This window comes from Megalopta genalis, chromosome 2 (assembly GCF_051020955.1).
Source record: "Megalopta genalis isolate 19385.01 chromosome 2, iyMegGena1_principal, whole genome shotgun sequence".
In the NCBI taxonomy this organism is placed as follows: Eukaryota; Metazoa; Arthropoda; class Insecta; order Hymenoptera; family Halictidae; genus Megalopta; species Megalopta genalis.
In genome coordinates this window covers 41665818-41683580 of record NC_135014.1, presented here as the reverse complement: position 1 = coordinate 41683580, position 17763 = coordinate 41665818, and the positions used below count along the sequence as shown (strand labels likewise).

Genomic DNA, 17763 nt, shown 5'->3' with positions numbered 1-17763 from the left:
CGTATTTTTCCGATCGTTTCAGATTTTCGAATTGAAATTGACCTTCCCTTATGTTGGTCATCTTCCAGCAATTCTCTACCATCCAGAAATCGTTCATGCCACACGAAAACATTTGATCGACTTAAACAAGCATCGTCATACATTCGCTGCATTAATCAGAATGTTTCTGATGCACTTTTACCGAGACTTGCGTTCAATTTAATAACCGCTTTTTGTTCCATGATTCAATTTCAACATCGATTAAAGAGTTGGTCAGGAAGAACTGTCATGACTTTGTCATTTATCATTCGATTGGCATGAATTTAGGTGCGTTAGACAGAACAATGATTGACCTTTCTAAGGATGCCAATGCCCAACAGATGTCGCCACTACCTGCTGAGATATGGTTCTAGTCTTAAAAATTAATTCTCACACTGTGTATAGTTATCTTTTTTACTCTACAAATATTTAATGTGCGATAGGACATTTTTATTTCGCTTTGCAGTAGAAACTGATCTTCAAGATTTTCAACAGATTCTACTTACAGACGTTTTTCATCTGTTTCGAATCTGTTATCGTTACAACTGATACGAACAAATAATAATATAAATTTTCTTACCTTTCTAAGAATTTACTTACAGGACTTCTAATTAATGTAGAAGTGTAGAAAGTCGCAGGCCGACAGAGTTAACTGCACTTCGGCTATCTATCGAATCTAGTGCGAGACACATCGAAGATGGCAAGTATTGTTCCCAGATAAAATGTCTTACTCGAGGCCATCGCCATTAACAATCATCGCTGCGATCAGCGGCCACTAACTCGGCAACATAATCTGAAAACGTGACAAACCAAAATTAATTACCACGTAGAACGTAACTAAATTGAAAGGCTACAATTCTTTTCAACGGAATAGATAAAATCGACCGGTTTACAGGTTTTCCAGTAAAAACGTTCAAATCGCTTAATACGTAGCCGCTGAGCAGTCACTAAAACGGCGACAATGCGACACGAAATAATTGGAGGCTGTAATTAAAAAGAGTGCGCGAAGCGTTGACGGCGATTCACGTGCAAGATGGCAGATAGCCGCGCAGCACCGTCGCGTCGCTTCGGGCGTTAATTATGGCCATAAAATGGTCGCGGTGTGACGCTCCACCGTGAATAATGATCGGCTGGAACAGTTACGTTCGCCAGACTTTATTGAAGACCATCGAGAATTCCGGAAACGTTTATGATGTCCGACAAAAAGCCGACACGCAACGATGCTGCCACCGCGCGAGATCTTTTTGCCGGGAACAAAGTTGGGGAAACGATTAGGCGTTTTCGAACCGCGACTTTCTTTCCCGATAATCGTGGCCACTAATTCGACGAACGATAAGGAAAATCTTGGTTGAACGGCACCGAGACATCTGTGTTTGTTGTGGAACGTCTGCATGTCGGTCAGTCCACTCGGAGAGGTAACAGGCGAACGACAGTAAGGGTGCTATTATCGACTGTTTGCCATACCTTACCTTGACAACGATAACGATAATCTGAAGAGCGCGTCTCCGGGACGCGGTTGAACGGGTCGCGGTAAATGGTTTGGCGATCGCCGGCGCGGGACACTAAAGACGTAAAATTATTGAATAATTGACAGCCCGTATAGATTGGAATCCGTGATTTAGGTCTCGCCGTTTTTCCCGTGGCGACGACGCCGTGCACCAGCCATTTTGGTTTCGCCCGCCGCGCCGTTCGAATGGCAGCGGGGCCGGACGTTAGGTGGACGCCTGTAACAGATAAGATAAACGCGTAATTTTTACAACTTGCACTTATTGGGCAGTGAACATTTTACGTTCAATAAATAAGTTGGTTTTAGGGAAATCAAACCGTTGGAATTGATAGTTAACTGATGAACATTGTGCCACGCGGCCCAAAAAGGTTACGGTTCGTCGCGGAATAAGATAGGCATTTCGCAGGTTAAATGTACGAACTGCAATTTATTTAATATATATCTTTATACGTTTATTCAAATTAGGAGCGTTGATAGAGTAACAGTCTGGAGTCGTGTAGAACGTGTTTAACATTTTGAAATAGTCCGGAGATGGCCTATAGTTCATAGGTAGAGTTGGATTGTTGAAATGAATATTCTATCGTACACTGAATTGGAACAGCGAGTGTATTCAGGTTTAATAATAAATAAAAGTTGCCGGGAGAATATCCAGCACATGACGATCATAAAAGATTGTACCAAAATAGTGAACTTTGTTTAGATTTTCATCGATTCTGGACCGATCATTTTTTTACTAAGGATCTATTGGGTTGGCAACTAAGTAATTGCCGATTTGTTCAATGAAATAAAAAATTTTTTTTACTTCGAATGAAGTTTAATCTGTAATGTATTTTCCATTTTGTTCGATGACCTTTTGCCATCTCTCTGACAACTTGAAAATTCCACGCTCGTAGAAAGTCTGATCCTTTTCGGCCAAAAACTGAGTTAAGTGAGATTTTACAGCGTCATCATCATTAAAAGTTTTACCACGAAGGGAGTTGTCCAGGGATCGAAATAAGTGGTAATCCGATGGCGCGAGATCAAGGCTATATGGTAGGTGTAACATCAATTCCCAACCAATATCCATCAATTTTTGCCGAGTGGACAAAGACGTGTGCGGCCTAGCATTGTCCTGGTGGAAAATGTCACCTTTACGATTGACCAATTCTGGTCGCTTTTCCTTGACCACTGCATTCAATTTGTCCAGTTGCTAACACTCGCGGATAATAAAAAATAACATAATAATAATAATAATAATAATAATTTTATAATATAACATTTACGGATATCATAAAAATGAGAGTGAGAGACATCTATAACTGAAATCGACAATTACTTAGTTGCCAACCCAATATTTTAGAAAATAAATACTACATTGTAACTTTAGAAAAATGTACTTATTTAACTGTCCGTAAATATTCATCACGGCCGACATGGATATTTCTGTCTAAATATTCAGCATGATTTGACAAATCATTTATTTGACAAATAAATATTTTTATTAAACTATATAGCCTTCCAAAACTGATTTAAAAAAACGTATGGATACAAAATTTCCTTTGCGTACTCTACACGAATAGAATAACATGAATTGATCCCAGTCTGTTATTTGTTATAGCAACTGTTCATTTTAGTGTACATGCATTGAAATACATGGACGTAAAGGTAATCTATTTCAGACCATCGGTCTAAAGTTAGAGCAAACTTAACATTCAATGCAACGATTTAATATTAGTTGGAGGCATAACGCTCGCTGTGTTAGAAGAATCGCGTACCGATGAAGAGGAAGTCATTTCTGTAGCCAAGAGATAGAAATAGTTTAATTAAACATTCATAGTACTATCTTTGTTCCCATAGCTTCTCCGACTCATCGATAAAAGCTGTTCGTTTCATCATTTGTTCGTTATAACATTGTCGATCGTAGTATAGCTCGCTGCATTTTATAACTGGTGGGGTCGAAGAACCCCTTTAGTCTTCCTAGGGTTAACCATTCTATGCCGCAACGATCTACCGTCAATTAAGACCTTAGTTTCTAACAGGAAGTTTTTGAAAATTTGAATTTCAAGTACTGACAATAAACCTACCGTACCGGTTAAAATAAACAGTCCTACATTTCTTTTTATTTTCTAAAGAATAAATTCAAGTTTACATTATAATAACAATAGCAAAAAGTCTAAATACATTCAAACTTGTTACCGTCAGAACAAACATGTTTGTCACTTTTCGAGCTCGGTAGGTCTAGTGTTAATGCAAAATTTACTAAAATAGGCGATATGATGGAAGCCGAAGCTACATAAAATAGGGGATGAAAGTGACATTTTAAGTAGTTTAACTCCTATTGCAACCATTATCGCAAATTTTAGATGCTAAAATTACATCTAAATATACCCATCTGTGTTTTGACAACACAAATACTTTTCAAGGTCATAGGCACGATTTCATATATTTTTGTGTACTGTTGGAACCATATGTGCGATTTAACACCTGCTTTTTAGGTGCGGAGTTATAGTCTTTATCAAGACTAGTCGAAAGATCGATAAAACTATGACCTAGAAATGACCCTGATGAGTGCACTAAACAACATGATATGCTTATTATATCTGTCATAATTAGATTGCCGATCTTTATGCAAAATAAAAATTGTCTATGTTAATTGTGAGAAATACAAATTAGACGAAAATGTCTTCTTTTAAAAATTCCAACAAGTCGAAAATAACGTAACAATATCCTCAAATTCTTCTGATGTTCTCTCAGTTTTGTCGTAGACGCATAAAATCCGCAGTCTAATCATAATTGTAAAACCGTTTCTAAACGGTCCTAAAATTCTTCCACGTTCTTAAAAAACTTTATTTATATTTAATAATTTTTCGTATAAATACAATTATTTGTATTCGTATAAACACGAATAATTGGCCGTGTAAGATTTAGGTACGAAATTCTTCATGCTAAGAATGCAACAGTTCACGTATAATCCTAATTGAAAATCAAACAGTCGCTTCTGACCTCGATATCCCATATTTTGTTTACAAATAGCATAGTGTCGTGTCCACTATTCATTCAGAAATGGGACAATTTCAATCTGTCCTGACCATCGTGCCGAATTTTCCCGCCAAAACCGTGGCCACTGGCCTAAATTCTAGAGTGTCCTCCAGCGTCGGCACGTGTTGATCGCCGGTGACTGACCTGCGGCAAGCGATCGGGCCGTGAGGAGGAAAGAAAGTGGACACCAGAATTTCCAGCAGCCTGGAATTCCTCGAAGCTGATCCAATCGACAGGAGAAAGATCTCTCTGGCCGCGGATAGTTTGTCGGCGGTCGAACGACAAGCGTTCCCCAAACACAGAGGGACAAAGTCAGCCCCCGGGGGTGGAAGGCAACAAGTGACCACAGGCCAGACACACACGGCCATCAGCCTTGGTTCTGTTCGCTTCCCCTCCGAGGCCCCTTTCTCTCGTTCTTGGTCGACGACCAGTCTATCGTTCGTCTACGACAATCGATATATCGACCGTCCTGGGAAAAGCAACGTTACGTCCGGCACACATGAGCCCGGCTACCATAAGATTGACCGGTGTCTGCACCGATGTGCGTTCCTGCGTACGTTTCGTGCGTGCCCGAGCACGCGCGCACGCGTTCACATTCACGTTCGCGTTCGTTTCCGAGGAAGGAAAAGAAACGAGTGAACCGGTGCCTTACGTGGGTTGCGGTAGGCCACGGACGTCTGTTCATCCGTCTTTTGTGCTCCTCGAAAGCCTGCTATCTAAAGTATACCACGTTTCCTCTGCTCGACGAAAAACGAACGCTCCGATCCATCGATCGTAAACACAAGCATTTCGGTGATGTTTATTTCCGTATTTTCGAGGATTATGTACACATGCAGTCGTGTGATAAATTCGTTGATTAGAAATGTGTAATGTGTCCCCCGATAAGGACGTCGTTTAAGAGTTGCTTTCAAAGATTGGAATGGGGTACGGTGTACTGTCTGTAACTTTGAAGGAGGCAAATTATGTAAAAGACAATAATTGAAATATTCTCTTTCAGCATAAATGACAAACTTCCACCCAGTTCTTAGATGTAACTAGTATTTAATATTTATTATTTGGTTTGTAATACAATGTAGTATTCAATAAAGTATGAATGGAGCAGAAAGTAAAGAAAAAATCTGAAGAGTATACGGCGTCGCTTATTCTTCAATATTTGTTTACATAACGAAGAGTCAGTGCTTTTTGCAATTTAATTGATGTTGCAATTTAATAAATGAGTTCGAAATCGAAATTAGCTATATACAGTAGGAATGCAAAAGTACTTGCATAACCTTGCATTGATCCTTTGAACTCGAATGGCAACTGAGGCACTGCCAAAAATTGTTATATCATTTTTTAAAGTAATTTTTACATTATTAAATTGGTTTATGTTCAAAGAATTGCTAAAACTGTAAGTATTGTACGAGCAAATAAATTCCATTGTATACGCATGCAATACGAAAATAATGAAAAATCAAAATACTACAGTTGGAAGAAATATCTTGGTTTTGAAGTCAAAATGGCTTCGAGCGTAAAGCATTAACATAATAGGACCAAATTAAAGATGAATAATTCAGTGAAAACACTTAACTGAAAAAAAAACATTTTTAATCTGCGCTCATATTTTTCTATTGACAATACAAAATTCCTTTCCAATTTACAGTCTGTTTTATCAGCTGTTTGGAATAATATCAGTTCAAAGAGAAACTGTCACCACAATTTGTGATACAACTCGAATTTACTTCCTCGCATTTCAATGCAAACTGGATACGAATCAAAGTATTCCATTAACAAAGTAGGGAAAAGACAGTCGTGGTAGCTAGAGTGCTACAGTTACGTAAAGCGTAGGAGGAGACTTCGTCGGACGAGTAGAACGATAATGTCGACGTGGAAAGTAAACAATCGATGAACCGAGTTAACCTATCCTATTGCAAATACGAGTACATACATACCTACTCACGGAAACTCAGTTATCCCGTTTTAAACGCACCAGGTGCATTCTCACAAAAATGTAATTAGTAATCGAATAATTAATTGCTAAATCTCGAATTACAGATTCTATTGAAATATTGTACATTGTGCTGCAAATATAGCTTTTGTTTTCAGTAACTAAACAAATATCTCTACCAATGTGGGCTAGAGATGTGATGCAATGCTAAAAATATGTATAGGGTGCGGCTGAAGTGACTATGTGATTTCAATTAGCCGCCAGTTGTGTTCCAGATTGCTATACCAGGCTGCTATGACAGTACAATATTAGTTAACTGACCAATATAGAATGATGTACCGAAAAACTTTACCTAAAATAACATAACACATTAATTTCTTTAAAAATGCGATGTACATTTTTATGAAAAAAATATAACTACTAATTATTTAGCTACTTTCCGCAAATCCCCCCTGTTCACTGGATATTGTTACAAATTTTATAAACTATCGAGCAAAAAATTAATAATTCAGATCGTACAGTTCACTAACTGGATAACAATCTACTCATTAATCTGAGATATTATCTGAAATTGTAACCCTAAGTAGAAGCTAATCCCGGTCACTGTAATCTGAGTTTTCAGCAGAGGAGCTGTTAAAATAAAAATAAACCGCTATGGATATTACAGTACTAAATTCGTAACAATAATAAATTCACTTCAGTAAGCTCCACTTAGCAGTAACCTCATTAAGGGCTAGTCTCACTGCTTCCATATTTGCATTCAAAACTGTGAATTTACATAAGCTTCCGCAGTGTAATGACAATGTATGTTACGACATATGCAACTTATTACAACTAATAAACACGCGCTGGCCCTCACACGCTCCCAGAAATAGGTGCACAAAATATCCTCCCGCAGATTTCATCTATTTCCATGGTACACTTAATTCGAGCAATCATGTTTTATTCATAAACTCGTAATCTAAAGAAATATGTTAAATTACACCACAGTAGTAGTAGAAAAACAAAAAATTCTTCCTTCTTACTACAATTTCAAAGTAAAAAATAATACATACAATAATACATAAGACAAAATAAATTCACATAAGTAAATATAATTTTGTTACTGTAGAATGTCGATTATCCGAACCTTTGATATCTGCATTTTCTGTTACTCGAACACGTTTCACATATAAATATTGCACTCTAAGACGACCCACATACAAAGACAGAAAATTAATGCTTACTTGGTTATAGCAAATACTAAAATAAAAGAGAAAACACTTTGGACTGCAAATGGTTAATTTTAATATCTGAAATAAAAAATAAGTGAATTTTCTCCCGAAATAACCTAAGACGTAAAAGTTAAGGATTATGACATGAACACTGCACTTGGAGTATTTTCTGTGATCAATAGATTGCGGGTTTTTATGAAAAATAAAAATTGTCTACATTAATTGCAAGATTTAGGAACTATGTACGCATTTATTTCTTTCCTTGATAAGTTAAATGAGATCGGAGTAATGCAATAATGTTTTCAAATTGTTTAAAATTGTTTCAAAGTGTTTTGTTATATTGCATTTGATCTACTCATTTTTGTCATAAACGCATAAAATACGCAATCTAGTGATCACCTACCAGATATAATAATGTCATTATTCGTAATGTAATATGTAAAATTTTAAATAAAATATTGAATGATATTATGTTGAAAATAATTGCTCTACTTAAATAGCATGCTGCATAAAATGGTATCCCTTCTTATTGTATAACGCCAAAATTGTTAATATTGAAATCACCATAATTACTAGCTGTTTTATTATGTCCCTAACCTTGACATAACCTTGACATCCGAATGCAAAGGGTTAGCATATAGATGACCCTAATTTCTAACTACATTTCGATATTCATTTTCATTCTAATATATTGAACAAACTGAATGTTACTAGAATTTTTAAAATGCATAATAGTAAAATTAATGAACTTTCTAGCTTCGATTGTACTAATTAACTATTTAGCCGTTGCTTTGAAAAGTGTGTAAGTTACCCTAAATTTTGCAGTATCTGTTCGATTTTCTTCATATTTGTTTAAGTGCAACACTTTCATAAAATACATAATTCAATAAAAAAATTTCAAAATATATATTCTTCTTAACCAATTAGCTCTACTTAGTTGAATTTATACTCGTCACGAAGAAATGGCAACGTTTTGCGTTACGACGAGTATACTCGCCCGAAACAGCTAACTCGTTAAATAACTTTGATGGAACAATTTTTGGAGTTAGTAATCGGCACTTAACGCATTAACCTCTCAATTCCCTTGCATCTTGCAGTCCAGTAGCGTAGAAACGAACTTCCAAGTTTGAGCAAACAATTCCGCCAGCCAATTGTGTGTGACACGGCAGTCAGAGCGTTAAAAAAGAGAACAAAAGAGCCAAAATTTTAATCAGTGACCGAACGACGGAGTCCGGCTGGGTGGTGGAAACTAATGGACGACGAACGGAAGTTTGTTAGCGCTGCGCGGGTGGAGCGGGGGTAGGGGGTAGCAGCAGGACGTCACGAGGTGACCGAAGGAAAACACCGAGCCACTGTTATTTCTTTCGGGTTTTACACGCCGGCGTCCCGACGCGGCAATGTTTTAGCGTATTGATCCGTTGGGGTTTAGTTGAGTCGTGGCAAAAGTGGCGGGGGTAGTTGCCACGATAGAGAAGAGGGACCGGTCAGCGGGAGGGAGGGGTAAAAACTGGACGGCGGTACTTACTCGCTCATAATCACCCCCCGAGCCACTCCAACCACCTTTGACGCCCCCGCGCCTTCTAGAGCCGCGGTGCATTTCCACGAGTGCATACGTGCTGGCCACTGTTTCTGTCTGACACGACGCAACCGGCGCGATGCGTGCGCCAGGACCACCTAAACGATTACAAACTCGGCTCTCCGCGGATCTGGCGTCGCGGGACGCTTAACCTTCGTCAGAACCCAGAAAAAGATTAGCCTCGCAATTTCAAGGTTTTCCGAAGGCATTGCTTGAAATGTTCTCGAAACGAAGTGCCATGTTGCATGTAGGTACATTCTTAACACGAGCCACCTATATCTGTGTCTTTAAAGGGCAGTAAGGAAGGAAGTAAAGAAGTTTTTAACGACCTCGGTGTTATTTATGTAGCACTTATATACTGGATATCCCCCCATTAAACTTCCTACCTTAACAGTGTGTTCTCTGGATAAAACTCCGCAGGATGTGCTCTATGAAATTTATTGGTAAAATCGTTTCGCTGGGAAATCATACCGAAAATGGTTGACAGGAAAGTTGTTGCTTTACGATGATAATGACGCTGAAGTTTAGCCTTGTACCGAGACTGTCAAGTCACTTTACGTTATATTAAAAGACAATTTATATAGGGTGTCCCAGCATCGATGGTGCAACCGAGAAGGGAATGATTCTACGCGAAAAGAGCAAATAAAAAATGAGGAATACCTTTTTTTAATTCGAGGCTTCATTGTCGAGAAAATCGACTCTGAATATTCAAGCATGAGTTTTTCATTTGTTTTTTCGTTTCGAGCAATGGTCTAGCTGTGGTCTAGTATATTGGTGCCTCTGTCATCTAAAAAAGAATTCAAATCGTTTAGATCAGTTCTGAAAAAGTTGTTCCGTTTTAAAAGGCATTTGAATACTTTTGTTTCTTGCTGTAACCATGATTGAGAATGGTTTAGATGGACAATATAAGTAATATCGTGTTGCTGTCTATGGATTTAAATGGAAATAAGATATGTAATTTAGTTGCAAACTTACTTTTTTAATGCAAAAAACGTTAGATGTGGTGAATATTCAAAGTCGATTTTCGCGACAACGACGCCTTAACTGAAAAAATTGTATTCTTTATTTTCGATTTGTTTTTTCATGTAGAATACACTCTGTGTATTGTTTCATGTAAACCAATCACTTAATTCTGTTCATTAATACGGTGAGCAATATTTGACACAAATAAATTTATTTTCATGCGCTATCGCTATCATTCAAAATGACTGCATTTCTTACCATAGTACTTTGCAAATGACACTTTCCCAGCGTGTACAGTTATTTGTTAATATTAGAGATGTAGTCAACCTTCGATTTCATATTCTTCGCTGCATTACACTATAGTGTGTAATTTATTATCACGGACTGACGCACGAATAACAAGGCCATTAAGTAAGTTTCGCGTAGACGTCATTCAGGTGTTTTAGATACTAGTTGCTGGTATTTAGTATTATTACGATTGGTGGGACGTAGCTCGCATTTCTCATCTTAAATGTTATGTTAAACCGTCCATTACGTTCTAAGAATGAGTCTACGTTTTCAATCTAACTAGATCAATATAGAAATTCATGGAGTCGTTTTACATTTACAATTTCCTTCATTTTCAATAGTAGGAAACAATTGTATTCGAGGAATTCACATCAATGTCTCGTGACCTCAATTTTCCATTCACTGGAAACGACTCGTCGCTTATAAGACACAGTGACGAACATGGTGAGACTGATATCAACGGAAACTACTAATTAACTCAAATCAATACTTCATATTTCTGTTGCATCATCTTATTGATCAGCATGTTACATACACGTACCAAAGATGAAAGTTTGGTAAATGTTGGCGAATGTACTATCTCAAACTCTAATTAAACAAATAACTTCCAACTGTGTGTGTGTGTGGACGAATCAAATACATGTCCTGCTATTACACAAATTATAATTAGTATTAGAACTAACAAATTGCCACTCGAAAAATAAACATTTTTCAATATTATGTCGCTTCGTTATTCATCAATATTTCTTAGTCATTCTTGTTAATAAATTAACACGTCGAATGCCAAAAATTCACCCCTGTAAATCCAACAAAGTCGAAGTAATTTATTCAATGAAGCTGAAACTAGAAAGTTAAAGTTTATCATAGTGGATAGTATTTTAACTCTGTTACATTTTAAGCGGTCTAGTGAAGTTCGGTTTGTTCGAACATATTGCAATAGAAATGAATTTTGAAAACTGGTCAAAAAATAGTGTCACTCGTATACGACCATCGTAACTCTCAACGTGTTAAGAAATGTTTTGCATTTTTATGTCAGTCGAGAGTAAAAATTGCGTACACCAGAAAGGTTATGAAGCGACTAATTATCGTTACAAAAGATAAAAATAAAATACGAATAACCTGTAATTACGAAGATTTACATTTATATTTATTGTGTGGTCGTAATTACTTCATTTCTCACTGCAACTGAGTTTAATAAAAAGTTTAATTTTTGAAAAATCAGATCTTTATCTTTATTTAACAACTTCAACCTTATTTGTTGCAAATCGAAAATACCATGGTTAAGTAATATCAGATAATTAAATAACGCTTTGATATAGAAGCCTTTGTCGTAATCTCAACATTCAAATTGTTACTTCGGGCCGGGGTTTCTCACACCCAGCGCCTGTAACAAATAGGCAAAGCGTGTGGAACCAACTATATACATACACATGATCCAAGACAGAGTGCCAGGGCGCGCGAGCAGCCGCTGTTAGATGAGGGTTTTATTAGTTAGTGAAAAGTAGTTCCCTGAAAAAAAGGCAATGAGCTCGTTTTGCGATGGCGACGCGGCGAAGGCGACGTGAATCGATAGAGGCTGTAACGCGAGTGGCTAAAATGACGTTGCCCTATAGCAGCCGGCTACCACCCTTCTTACCTATGCACACCCTTAAATAATTGCGGCTCGTTCGCGCAAATTATCCCGGTGTTTCCGCGTCGGCCAGAGTAAAATATAATAATACGAGCTGTTCATCGCGCATGCGTGCATATAATGTCCGAGTGTCTTTCTTGTATCGTCCGGTGACTTGTTTCACTTGTTTGCCACGCGGCCGTGTGCGCTCGCCTGTCCCCTGCCCGTGGCCCACGTATGATCGTTTCTACGTAAGAACGTTTCGGTCGCCAAACACTTGCGCGGGCCGCGAAGTGTGAACATGTATTTAAGTCCCTTCGAGTATCGTAAAATTCAAGGGAAAACTAATAAGCGGCCTGTGCTACGTGCGGCACGTTCTCGCGCTGCTAACTAGAAAACTCAATGATAGATTATTAGTCTGCGGATTTTATGTGCTTGCCAGGCAAATAAGTATCGGGAGGCTTAATAGTGCAAAATAAAAGATATTGTCTGTAAGCTATTGAAATTATTCGGGCAAGAAATATATTTGTATTTTTACTACAGTTTGTTAGAAATGAGATAAATAGTTTTTATTACGCGTAAAAATCCGCAGTCTATGGATCACGATTTATCCGTCGATGTTCTGACGTTAGGAAATGAATTTTGGAACTTACTGAGGTTTTTACAGAATAGTCGCTAAACGACTTTATACGATATTTGCTAAACGTTTTTCTTATCATAAGAGTCTTACTTTTTTAGTGCTTTCATTTAATTATTCTCCACTTCCTCGCTTTTTTTGATACTTAACTAATGATTAGAAGTTTTTTATAATAATTTCAGAGAAAGAAAAAGACAATTTAGATTTATCGTGTGTCTATATTTACTTAAATGTTTAAATACTGACAGCAAGAAATCAGAATTTTATTCAAAATAACGGAATAGCATTCAAACTTAACATAATTATTAGAAATCATCATCACGTGTCAGACTCGTCGAAGTATATATGGCAAATAATACTATTTAATAAATAGTATTATTTGCATTCTGTGTTAATAGGCTATAGCTAAATATTTCGATGAGAAGTGTAGATTGTTTAAATTAAGAACTTTACTTTTCACATAGTTTTTAATACCAGTTTTCATTTCTAATAATTATAGTTACAGCAAAATCGAAGTAGTAAATTAATCGTGTAAAGATTTACTTTTCTGAATTAACTGTTCAATGGCTTTTGGATCAATTGTTTCATATTTTACTTAATTTTATAAACATTTGTCGTATGTAATATTGTAGTACTTTCGAAACTAAGAATAAAATGTATCTTTTTTGATTGCAGAAGGAGCCTATACTTCTATGCTGGCGAACTTCTTTGGTGAGTTCATGCGTTTATTTCAACTGGTAATTGTTACGTTTTAGCAAGTAATTATCAACGTAACTAAATAACTTCTACTATTCATGAAATACTAACAATTTAAATTTATAGAACTATGATACAATAAATTCTGTAAAAGTTTCATAAATAGAATTTTTGCCCATTATGAAACGATAAGAACAGAGATAAAAAAAAAGCTAAATAAAAAAAAACTAGGATAGCATAATTATATAAAAGCGAAATTACAATATAGAATTTCTAATTACTTTTTACCGTGAATTTAATTAAATTACGCATTCTCAATAGAGAAAATAAACTATAACAAAGTAACAGCTCTATATATATATACCCAAATCAAAATAAAAAGAACGCATCCAGAAATACTGGAAAGTTCTGTTGATAATAAAGAGAAGTTGCCGTCGATACTTTAAGACCTTTAAAGAGAGTCGCAAATAGAAGATCGAGTTTCTATCGCAGTTTTGTAGGACACTGACGTCAGACAGTTCTAGAGACTCGAAAACATCGATAAACTCGACCTCCGATCGTTCTACAGTTTCGGGACATCAAAATGATTTCGCCGATCGTTTGACGAGGCTCGATCGGATCGATCGAACACGAAGCAAAATGCTGGATAAGGGAGCTAAATGGGAGGCGAAGAAAAATGTTATTGAGCGACAATAAAACCAGTCTTTGGCGCGAGCATATTGTCGTCGCGGAAAGTATCTTGACACTTTTTAAACGCGGAGTAACTTTTTAAATATTGAATCACAAATGAGCTGGATTTGTTTGGTTCTTAAACGAACTAGTTTGCTGGACAATAAATAAACTAAATTTTGTAAAAATTGCAATTACTGGAGTGACAAGCAAAATTAAAGAACAGTAGTTTTCCAACTCCTTTATCTGAATATATAACAGAATTACAAAAATATATTTTTTAAGTCTCGGTATTTACATTTTATTAACGTTATCCCGAGCTAAAATAAAAACAATTAAAAATAGCGAAAATCGCAAAATTGTTTTACCTATTATCCATGAAATTAATTAACTTGAAAATTACTTTTCACGCTAATCTACTGCATCATCCTAATTTTATTGGGAACCGCAAAACGTATGAATATTCAAAAAGTAAGTTAAATCGTGGAACTTAACTTTCCAATTCCAATTTGACTAAATTAAATAATTTAATTTGATGACATTTTTTAGAACGTTGGTCTGGCGGATAAAGTATTGAACCGGCCTTTCTAGCATCTCAACAAAATTCAAAGCATTTGGTACAATTTCGAAAAAGTTATTCCCTTCGAGAAGGCGTCAAGATACTCTCTGCGGCGATTGTAGAAGGCGACAATTCTCACCGGAAAGGGTGAATGGAATTTCTCGGTTTTTCTCGCGGGCAGGGCTTATCGGCGAGGAAAATCGGAACAACCCCGAGGTAGGCGCGGCGCGAACGTAACCGTGTAACACACTCGAGGTGGTCGTTGGTACGCGTGCGATTACTTACTCTCCATCGGCGAATTAACGACGAATCACCGATGGGAAAACCGGTTGCCCGGCCGAACGGCACGCAGCCTAACGACTTCTCTCCTCGGCTTCAACGGGCATTCCAACGGCACGAGTTTGCCCCGCGACGCGAATTAATGGAAACACGCCGCGGTATGCCGTGCGCGCTGATAAAGCGGAACGCGCGTCCTTTCCTACGTATCTCTTTATCCTTACCCGATGCGATGCGCTCCGCACCGCTCCGCAACGCGCCGCATCGCTTCGATCCGCTCCGCGCCGCATTTTGTCCGCGACCATTCCGCGATTACGCAGATCCCGCTCGATATTTACCGCCGCGAACGATGACACCGTCCAACTGGTCTCTTTTACTCGCTAAAGGACGGCTTCGACAAATCGAAGTTCTTCGTTCTTTTTTGGCACTTTCGCGCGTCGTTGCAGTTCTGTGCAAAATGTGCTTGCGAAATACGTATTCTGGATGAATTCGCGAAATTAGCAACGGGTCAGGTTTTGGATCGATTATATGCTTAGGTTAACTAAAAAGGTCAATCTTGTATAGTTTGTTTAAATTTTCGATGACTATTTTCGTCGAAGAAAAATTTTTTTTATCTTTTGGAACGGCTGATTTCATCATAGCTGTGCTTTCTCGCTGTGCCAAATAATTTTTACTTGTATAACTATATCAATTATTATTTTTGTATGTACAAAATTTTGTTATATTCTCTGCTATTTAATTTATATAGCTGTAAGGTTTGAAACTGATATATTTGTTAGCTTTATTTTCTGTTATATGTATCATTTTGTGATCAATATATCTACTTTTCTTTTCCACAATATTTTTACAACTTTTCTTTTTCTGTTACGTTCGAAAAATATTGGTATGAATTATTTCAAAGGAAGCTTATTTTGCTTTCAAAATTTTAAATACATCACTTTTTAAATCCTTCGATCTTTGTGAATATTTACTATACTCGTACAATTTAATATGTCTTGCAACTTTCGTAAATACTATAAATCTAACGACATAGTTCTGGACTGATATATTTATTAGAGGTTTATTGTAAAAACTTTTCTTTACTGTAGAAATAGCAAATAATAAAATTGAGCGATACTTTCGTTGTAATTTGTGCGTAAAAGAATTAATTTATATAATAATTTCTCATTAAGTACCTCTATGACTTCAGTAATCAAAGATACGAAATTTAGAATAAACGATTTCGTTCTCTCTTTCATTCTTAATGTTAATAAATAAAAAGTGAGTCGAAATTGGTTCTATTCGAGACTGACTAAACGTCCTAGAGGGAAAAAATATCAAACTTTATGTCACCTTAGTTCAAATTCGTCGCATCTCTATATTTGAATAACGCTCGCAGTCTAATTATAAAAAAAATTAAATATACAGAATTTTTGAGATTATTAACCTCTTGACATACAAATAAAACGGAATTTGATGCGACCGAAAAATACTATTTAATTTGACTCAACTGGACAGTTATGTGAAAATTGAGAAAGAGAAAAATTTCTTTGAAAAATTCCTTTGAAATTTGAATTGCTGATTTGTGGATACAACATTGTTATTGATACTATCGAGAAAGTGAGAGGGTGGGACATTGTAAACAAACCAGAATCGACGCACGAGTGAAGCAACTGAGTAATCTAATAATATACTGCACGGTGTCCGCCGAAAACAGCTCTTGACGAGTTAGACTCGTCAAAGTCTACAGTCGCGCATGAAATGAATGACGACCCCAACTCGCCATTATATGTCAAGGGGCTAAAAATAAAATTATAAAGTATGCATCTCATAAACATGTTCATTTAATAATATCGCATTCTCCTACAATACATTTTCATAAAACTAGGAATAATAATTAAACTGTGGACTTTCATACATAACAAACGAAAATGAAATAAAAATGAATTCCTACTCTCAATAATTTTAATAAATCGCAATAAATCTGAAGTATTTTCAACGTGTATATAGTTTGTTATCTCATCTGGTAATTTTGATCATAAACATAGCAAGTGAAATGAACGCAATTATTAAAAAAGCTATCCTCTTTACAAGCTCGTGTTCAAATATCACCTCGAAGATCCAGAGCTAAACCGATAGAACGAATGAACGAATACCATTGTAAAGAAGATTATTTATTGCGCCGCGAACAGCCTCGATTCCGCTTAATTATTCCGTGGAATATTGGCATTCGGATAACATCTGGGACGGAGCATACTGAAAGCAGGCTTTCCTCTTTCTCTTTCCACGGCCATGACAGGCAGCAAGGCGACTTAAATGAAGCGATTCCATATTCACGCATGAGCGCGATCGTAGAAGCTCGGTGAACGCGAACACGGTCGCGAGATAGAAAGAAATATCAAAGGAAAGAAGCCAGCGGGAGTGTACGCATCTGTTTCCTTTGCGGCAAAATTTCTTCCGCGTCTAACGGCCTTACGCCAGTGACGATAAATGATTTCGTTCTCGGAAAATGAATATTTCCGTTCGCCGCGTATTCAATTGAACACGCTCGCCGTCCCGTTCCCATTATTCTAGCGGATTAACCGTAATTATCTTTATGCGTTTCAGCCCATCCAGCGATTAGAACTTATATGTATGTATACGCGCCGTCCCTCGCGGATTTTCTATGGTCCATCGTTAAAATACCCTGCGAACGCTCGCTTCGCGCTTCTGCGAATACGAATCCATCATAATGCGTTACTAGATACTGATGGATCTCTGATATTAGTAATCAATCAGTCCGAGGGAAATTAATATTTTATGGATGTGGTATTTAATATACTGGCAG

At 37.0% G+C, this 17763-nt stretch overlaps 2 long non-coding RNA genes across 6 annotated transcripts in view; one reads left to right on the top strand and one right to left on the bottom strand.

Annotated features, from left to right (window-relative positions):
* LOC117219496 (uncharacterized) overlaps positions 1-9021 on the bottom strand; it is a 33420-nt gene extending 24399 nt beyond the window's left edge. For all 5 annotated transcript variants that reach the window (XR_013032844.1, XR_013032843.1, XR_013032846.1 and 2 more), the window contains exons 1-3: positions 8757-9021; positions 1488-1742; positions 619-811 (exon numbers count right to left, since the gene is read on the bottom strand). This is a non-coding gene — a long non-coding RNA (uncharacterized LOC117219496). The remainder of the gene's footprint in view (positions 1-618; positions 812-1487; positions 1743-8756) is intronic.
* LOC143258893 (uncharacterized) overlaps positions 1-17763 on the top strand; it is a 251218-nt gene that overhangs the window by 190095 nt on the left and 43360 nt on the right. Inside the window, exon 4 of the long non-coding RNA XR_013032847.1 lies at positions 13433-13468. This is a non-coding gene — a long non-coding RNA (uncharacterized LOC143258893). The remainder of the gene's footprint in view (positions 1-13432; positions 13469-17763) is intronic.